The following is a 9,362-nucleotide window of genomic DNA, read 5'->3' as shown; positions in this document are numbered from 1 at the left end:
TCACAAAAGTAGTAAAATCATCTACATCCACAATAAAGCTGTAAAGGGATACACATAAAAATTAGATATAAACATGATATCAAAAACAATAAATGAGAGGAGAGTACAAATGCAGAGTTGTTAAAAGGCACCGAAATTAAGAGATCAGCAACTTAAAACAGGGCTTTCCTGGTGGCTCAGGTTATAAAGAATCTGATCCCCTGGAGAAGGGAATGGCTACCCACTCTAGTATTCTTGCCTGGAGAATTCCATAGACAGGGAAGCCTGGCGAGCCCAGTCCCTGGGGTTGCAAAGAGTCAGATACATCTGAGTGACTAACCCTTTCACCTTATAACAATCATATATATGTGTGTGTGTATATGTGTGTGTATATACATACATACATATATATATGTGTGTGTATATATATGTATAATAATTGCTATATAAAATCCTCATGGTAGTCACATATGAAATCTATAATAGGGCTTCCCTGGTAGCTCAGTGGTAAGGAATCCACCTGCCAATGCAGGAGACACAGGTTTGATCCCTGATCTGGGAAGATCCCACATGCCATGGAGCAGCTAAGCTGGTGTGCCACAACTACTGAGCCTGTGCTCTAGAGCCCAGGAGCTGCAACTGCTGAGCCCACATGCTGCACCTCCTGAAGCCTGCATGCCCTAGAGCCAGTGCGCGCAACAAGAGAAGCCACTGAATGAGAAGCCTGCAGCCCTAACTAGAGAGTAGCCCCTGCTCCCTGCAGCTCAGGAAAAGCCAAAGACCCAACACAGCCAAAAATACATATTTTAAAAAAAATCTATAATAGATACACAAGAAAAAGGAATTCAGAACATAACACTAGTCACCAAATCACAAGAGGACAAAAGAAAGGAACAAGAAAGAACTATATAAACAACCCAGAACAGTTACCAAAATGGCATAAGAACATGTGTATCGGTAATTACTTGAAATGTAAATGGACTTAATACTCCAATCAAAAGGCAGAGTAGCTGAATGGATTAAAAAAAAAAAAGACCCATATATATGCTGCCTATAAGAGACTTACTTCAGACCCAACAACACACACAGACAGAAAGTGAGGGGATGGAAAAAGATATTCCTGCAAATGAAAATCAAAAGAAAGCCAAGGTAGCAATAGTCATATCAGACAAAATAGACTAAAATAAAGACTCTTACAAGAAATAAAGAAGGACATTACATAATGATCAAGGAATCAATTCAAGAAAAAGATATAACAATGCACCCAATATAGGAGCACCTAAATACATAAAACAAATATAAATGGACATAAAGGGAGAAATTGATAGTAACAGAATAATAATAGGAGACCTTACCACACTTAGATCAATGGATAGAACATCCAGAGAATCAATTAGGAAACATTGGTTGACATGTTAGGCAAAATGAACTTAGTAGGTATATGTACAGAATATCCCATACAAAAACAGAATACACATTCTTTTCAAGTGTAAATGGAACATTCTTGAGGGTAGATCATGTGCTAGACCAGAAAACAATCCTTGGTAAACCTAAGGATACTGAAATCATATCAAGCATCTTCTCTGACTACAATGCTATGACACTAGAAATCAAGGAAAAAAAAAACTTGCCAAAAAAGAAAATGTGGAGGCTAAACAAAATGCTACTAAACAATCAATAGATCACAGAATAAATCAAAGAGGAAATAAAATACCTAGAGACAAAATGAAAGCACAACTATCCAGAAGTCTATGGGATGGAGCAAAAGCAACTCTTAAGTTGACAGCAATACAAGCTTACCTCAGGAAATAAGGGAAATCTCAGCCTGACTTTACACCTAAAGGAACAGCAAACAAAACCCAAAGTCAATCGAAGGAAAGGAATTGTAAAGATCAGAGCAGAAATAAATGAAATAGAGACCAAAAAATCAATGAAATTAAGACCTGGTTCTTTGAAAGGGATAATATTGATAAACGTGTGTGTGTGTGTGTGTGTGTGTGTGTGTGTATGTGTGTGCTCAGTTGTGTCCAACTCTTTGCAACCCTATGGACTGTAGCCCACCAGGCTCCTTTGTTCATGGAGCTTTCCAGGCAAGAATACTGCAGTGGGTTGCCATTTTCTACTCCTGAGGATCTTCCCAACCCAGGGATCCAACTCAATCTCTTGTGTCTCTTGCATTGGCAGGTGGGGTCTTTACCACTGTGCCACCTGGGAAGCCCTGATAAACTTTTACCCAAACTAATCTAGAAAAAAAGAGACAAGACCCACAGCAATAAAATCAGAAATGAAAAGGAGAAGTTGCAACAGATACCACAGACATACAAATGATCATACAAATAACTGAATGCTAATAAAATGAACAACCTGGAAAAAATGGACAAATTTCTAGAAATATACAATGTCCCAAGACTGAACCAAGAATAAACAGAAAATATGAACAGATAAATTATCCATAATGAAATTCAATCAGGAATTTTTTAAAAACCCCAACAAATAAATTCCAGGATCAGGTGGCTTCACAGGAGAATTCTACCAAAGATTTTGAGAAGAGTTAACACCTATCCTTCTGAAACTATTCCAAAAAAATCACAGAGGGAGGAACACTTCCAAACTCATCCTGTGACCCAACCTCACCCTGATATCAAAACCAGACAAAGATGCCACACACAAAAAAGGAAAATTATAGGACAGTATCACTGGTGAATATAAATACGAAAATCCTCAACAAAATATTAGCAAACCAATTCCAATGATACATATAAAGAATCATACAACATGATCAAGTGGGATTTATCCCAGGGCTGCAAAAATTTTTCACTACTCACAAATCAACGTGAGACAGCACATTAACAAATTGAAGACTAAAAACCATAGGTCATCTCAATAGATTCAGAAAAAGTTTTTGATAAAAATGCAATATCCATCTATGATTTAAAAAAACTCTCCAGAAAGTGGGTAGAGAGGGAAACGTACCTCAACATAATAAAGGCCATATATGACAAGCCCACTACTAATATCATGCTCAACAGTGAGAAGCTGAAAGTATTTCCTCTAAGATCAGGAATAACACAGGCATGCCCACTCTCATCACTTTTATTCAATATAGAATTCGAAGTCCTAGCCATAGCAGTCAGACTAGAAAAGAAAATAACAATAATCCAAATCGGAAAGGAAGAAGTAAAACTGACACTGTTTGTAGAAAACATGATACTATACATTGAAAATCCTAAAGATGCCACCAGGAAACTACCAGGGCTCATCAATGAATTTGCTAAATTTGAGGATGCAAAATTAATATTCAGAAATCTGTTGCATTTCTATACAGTAAGAACAAACTATTAGAAAGGATATTAAGGAAACAATATCATTTACCATCACATCAAACAGAGTAAATAGGAATAAACCTACCTAAGAGGGTAAAGGAACTATACTCATAAAACTATAAGATATGGATGAAAGAACCTGAAGATGACACAAACAGATGGAAAGACAGACTATATTCATGTATTAGAAGAATTAATACTGTTAAAATGACCAAACTCTGCAAGCAATCTACAGATTCAATGCAAACCCTATCAAAATACCAGGGCATTTTTCATGGAACTAGAATGATTTTAAAATCTATATGGAAACACAAAAAGACCCCCAAAAGCCAAAACAATCTTGACAAAGAAGAACAGAGCTCATACAGCTCAATATCAAAAAACACAATTGAAAAATGGGCAGAAGACCTGAATAGACATTTTTCTAAAGAAGACATGCAGATGACCAACAAGCACATGAAAAGATGCTCAACATAATGATTAGAGAAATGCAAATCAAAACTACAATGAGATATCACCTTGCTGCTGCTGCTGCTAAGTCACTTCAGTCATGTCCGACTCTGTGCAACCCCATAGATGGCAAACCACCAGGCTCCCCCAACCCTGGAATTCTCCAGACAAGAATACTGGAGTGGGTTGCCATTTCCTTCTCCAATGCATGAAAGTGAAAAGTGAAACTGAAGTTGCTCAGCCGTGTCCGACTCTTAGCAACCCCGTGGACTGTAGCCTACCAGGCTCCTCCGTCCATGGGATTTTCTAGGCAAGAGTACTGGAGTAGGGTGCCATTGCCTTCTCCGGAGATATTGCTTTACACCTGTTATAATAGCTATCATCAAAAAGTCTACAAATAATAAATGTTGGAAAGGATGTGGAGAAAAGGGAACCCCAGTATACTGTTGGGGGGAATGTAAATTGTTCAGCCACTATGGAAAACAGTATGGAGTTTCCTTAAAAAACTAAAAATAAAGCTGCTATGTGATCCAGCAATTCCACTCCTAGGTGTGTATACAAAAAAGTTGAAAACTCTAATTTGAAGACACATGAACCCCAATGTGTCCCCCAAATTCTCCAAGCCAGGCTTCAGCAATATGTGAACTGTGAACTTCCAGATGTTCAAGCTGGTTTTAGAAAAGGCAGAGGAGGCAAATTGCCAACATTCTCTGCATCACTGAAAAAGCAAGAGAGTTCCAGAAAAACATCTATTTCTGCTTTATTGACTATGCCAAAGCCTTTGGCTGTGTGGCATCACAATAAACTGTGGAAAATTCAAAAAGAGGTGGGAATACCAGACCACTTGACCTGCCTCTTGAGAAACCGGTATGCAGGTCAGGAAGCAACAGTTAGAACTGGACATGGAACAACAGACTGGTTCCAAATAGGAAAAGGAGTATGTCAAGGCTGTATATTGTCACCCTGCTTATTTAACTTATATGGAGAGTACATCATGAGAAACGCTGGGCTGGAAGAAGCACAAGCTGGAATCAAGATTGCTGGGAGAAATATCAATAATCTCAGATATGTAGATGACACCACCCTTATGGCAAAAAGTGAAGAACTAAAGGGCCTCTTGATGAAAGTGAAAGAGGAGAGTGAAAAAGTTGGCTTAAAGCTCAACATTCAGAAAACTAAGATCATGGCATCCGGTCCCATCACTTCATGGCAAATAGATGGGGAAACAGTGGAAACAGTGGCTGACTTTATTTTGGGGGGCTCCAAAATCACTGCAGATGGTGATTGCAGCCATGAAATTAAAAGACGCTTACTCCTTGGAAGGAAAGTTAAGACCAATCTAGACAGCATATTAAAAAAGCAGAGACATTACTTTGCCAACAAAGGTCTGTCTAGTCAAGGCTATGGTTTTTCCAGTAGTCATGTATGGATGTGAGAGTTGGACTATAAAGAAAGCTGAGTGCAGAAGAATTGATGCTTTTGAACTGTGGTGTTGGAGAAGACTTTGAGAGTCCCTTGGACTGCAAGGAGATCCAAACAGTCCATCCTAAAGGAGATCAGTCCTGAGTGTTCATTGGAAGGACTGATGTTGAAGCTGAAACTCCAATATTTTGGCCACCTGATGCGAAGAGCTGACTCATTTGAAAAGACCCTGATGCTGGGAAAGGTTGAAGGCAGGAGGAGAAGGGGACAACAGAGGATGAGATGGTTAGATGGCATCACCAATTCAATGGACATGAGTTTGGGTAAACTCCGGGAATTGGTGATGGACAGGGAGGCCTGGCGTGTTGTGGTTCATGGGGTCGCAAAGAGTCAGACGCGACTGAGCGACTGAACTGAACTGAACCCCAGTGTTCACAGCAGCACTATTTACAATAGCCAGAACATGGAAGTAACTCAAGTGCCCATTAACAGATGAGTAGTTTAAGAAGTCGGGGTATATAAATGTATATACTATGGAACATTATTCAGCCATAAAAAAGAATGAAATATTGCCACCTGCAGCAACATAATGAAACTCCAATACTTTGGCCACCTCATGTGAAGAGTTGACTCATTGGAAAAGACTGATTCTGGGAGGGATTGGGGGCAGGAGGAGAAGGGGACAACAGAGGATGAGATGGCTGGATGGCATCACCAACTCGATGGACGTGAGTTTGGGTAAACTCCGGGAGTTGGTGATGGACAGGGAGGCCTGGCATGTGGCGATTCATGGGGTTGCAAAGAGTCAGACACGTCTAAGTGACTGAACTGAATATCACTTAAATGGGGAATCTGAAAAACAGTACAAATGAACTTGTTTACAAAACAGAAATAGACTCACAGACATAGAAAATAAACCTGTAGTTACCAGAGGGGTGAAGGTGCAAGGGAAGGGCAAATTAAGATTATGGCATTAATAGATATAAGTGAAAGTTGCTCAGTCATGTCTGACTTTTGTGACTCCATGGACTATACAGTTCATAGAATTCTCCAGGCCAGAATACTGAAGTGGGTAGCCTTTTCCTTCTCCAGGGGATCTTCCCAACCCAGGTATTGAACCCAGGTCTCCTGCATTGTGGGCAGATTCTTTACTAACTGAGCCATAAAGGAAGCCTAAGAATACTGGAGTGGGTAGCCTATCCCTTCTCCAGGGGATCTTCCTGACCCAAGAATCTAACCAGGATCTCCTGCATTGCAGGCAGATTCTTTACCAATTGAGCTTTCAGGGAAGCCCTAACAGATATAAACTACTATACATAAAATAGATAAGCAACAAAGATTTACTGTATACAGTATCTAATTTAGTATCTAATAAACACCTAATTTATTTAGTATCTAATATTTATTTATTATTTATCTATTATTTATTTAGTGTCTAATAAATACCTATAATAGCATATAATCAGAAAAAAACTGAATAAAAAGATGTATACTTTAGGCTAAGACCATGCTATAAATCAACTATGATTCAATAAAAATTATTGATATAACTATTTTCATAGGTTTAGAAAAACATTAAAAAATTTTTTTAAAATTGTTTACAGATTGATTGAAAGTGAAAAGTGAATTTGCTCAGTCGTGTCTGACTCTTTGTAACCCCATGGACTGTAGCCCACTAGCTTCCTCTGTCCATGGGATTTCCCAGGGAAGAATACTGGAGTGGGTTGCCATTTCCTTCTCCAAAGGATTTTCCTGACCCAGGGATTGAACCTGGGTCTCCGGCATTGCGGGCAGACGCTTCACCCTCTGAGCCACCAGGGAATCCCACAGATTGATTGAGTAGGCAACAAATCACTCATGGGAACTCTATAAATCATTCTTGTTAATCTTTTCTAAAGGAAAAGAACCAACCCACAACAAATCGTTTGAAAATTTCCCATTGATCTCCCAAACAAATGAAAGTATTGAATTCGAGAGATCAACATTTAAACTTTATTTAAGGGCTTGCTTTTTTGTCTCAAAAAAATAAAAATTCATCCAGGTAAGTGATCCAAGTCCTATGAAATGCCTTTCTCATATGGAATAGATGGTGGAGGAGTGTTCTCTATCTCAACACAGCATGTGTGATGACAGGTGCCACAGGGGAGGGAGGCTGTGTGCTGTGCAGAGGGCCGAATCCCACTGCAAACTGTGGGGCCTCGGGCAAAACACACCTCTCAGATCATCAGCCTGATGAGTTGGTTTCAAAACCTCTTTTTCTTTCTTTTTGTATGTTTTAGTTTCAGTTATTTTAAAAAATAGACTAGTTTTTTAAAAACAGTTTTTAAAAAACTGAACAGATAGTACAGAGTTTCCATACACCCTTCTCAGGGCATAGTTTCCGCTGTGCTCACTTGGCATTCGTGTTAGTATGTTTGCAAGTTTCTCTGTAGGATAAATTCATAGATGTGGGATTGCTTAGTCAAAGGGTAAATGTATTTGTAATTTTGGTGAAAAATGACAAACTGCCTTTCAGAGGACTGTACCACTGTGAACTCCCACCAGCCATGTGTGAGAACTGGAACCCCTTTCAGCTGTAGCAGTTCTTATTCTATCTCCTTCCCAGGACTCAGGTCCAGTGGGTACCTTTGTGGGAAGTTTTTCTAAGATATGGGCGTAGACAGAAACAGCTTTCAGGCAGCACTTTCAGGCAACCCAAGCACAGATCCTCTTCACATGTGGAATTTCCAGAGTCATATTTCCCCAGAACCATGCTTTCCATCTGGTGTGGCTGAGCTATGCAATGACCTTTGCAGTCAAGGCACCTAAATGGCTTCAGACCAGCCCCATATGGTTGCTATTTGCCACAGGTGCTCTTTAAATTTAAAATTAAATCAAAAGCTCAGTTCTTCATTCCACTAGCCACATTTCAAGTGGCAACCATATTGGACAGCGCAGATCTGAAACATTCCCTCCATGGAAGAAAGTTCTATTATATAGTGCTGGTCCAGAGAGGTGACCTTTTGTATGGCCCCAAATGGGAACGATGACAACCAAATGCAAGGTATAATCTTGGACCAGATCTTGGTCCAGTAAAATGACATGAAAGGCCCAAATGACAAAAATTGAATAAGGTGTGAAGGTGAGTTACTAATATCCTTTCAGTGTTAATTTCCCAGTTGGTTAATATTTGGGGAAGCTGAGTGAAGAGATTTGGAAATTCTCTGTACTATATCTGCAACATTTTTATAAGTCTGAAATGATTTCAAATCTAAGAGTTGACAACTTTTAAAAATTCTTTTAAAAAAAGAGGGGAAAATGAGACTCTGTGCCTCTGGGAACCATCAAAATATACAAGCCATGCATGGAAACAGCTGTGTAGTAAGCACATCTTTCATAAAAGCCAGGGACTGAATTAAGGGCAGTCCTTTCATAAGGGATGGATGGAGACTTTCATCAGATAGGGGAGACAGATGGTGAATTTGACTCCAGACCTCTTGATTAGCTGCTTATCCACCCTGAGCCCAGCGTCTTCTCGAAAAGACATCCCTTGCATCTCAGGGGGCTGTTGCAAGGCTCCAATGAGATGCAGGAGATGAAATTGAGCTAAGAGCGGCCAAGGACTATACCTGTGGGAAGAGACTACCTACAAAACCTCAGACTGGCCTGTGAACCAATCCTGTGAAAAAGATGACAGACATTTGCCTGCTGGTCCTGCATGACTGTGGGTTTAAGTAGAAGCAGCTGGAGGTTTCTTAACAGTGATTATCTTTAGCCCTTAGGGAGTGGTCTTCCCCTGTTCAGCGGCCCTCACTCTGCGATCGCATGTTCCTTCCAGTTACATGGCTGTGCACCTAGGGTCCTCATTTGTTTTCTTCCTGAAGCTTTCTGCAGAAGACAAGAATCCTATTGCCCCTGCCTCTTGTTGCCTAACTGCTGCCTCACAAGGCTGGTTTGATGTTTTAATTGTCTGCCAGAGCTTGTGTTAAAAGAAGATACAACAATAATATTTAAGAATATGTTGGAAAAAGAACCAAGTCATCTCTAATTCTTCCCCTCTGAAATGACTGGTTTCCCACGTTGCATGGGGCAGCTGGTGAAGACCCACCATGCAGGGGACTTTCCCTTTGGCCCTCGACAGTATGCTATGAACGCTTTTCCTGTTGCCATGCTCCTCCATTACTATGGATGAATGCCTAGTACCCCATC

The sequence above is a fragment of the Bos taurus genome, chromosome 10 (genome assembly GCF_002263795.3).
Source record: "Bos taurus isolate L1 Dominette 01449 registration number 42190680 breed Hereford chromosome 10, ARS-UCD2.0, whole genome shotgun sequence".
Lineage (NCBI taxonomy): Eukaryota > Metazoa > Chordata > Mammalia > Artiodactyla > Bovidae > Bos > Bos taurus.
The sequence above is the reverse complement of the archived record's forward strand: the minus strand, read 5'-3'. Positions refer to the sequence as shown.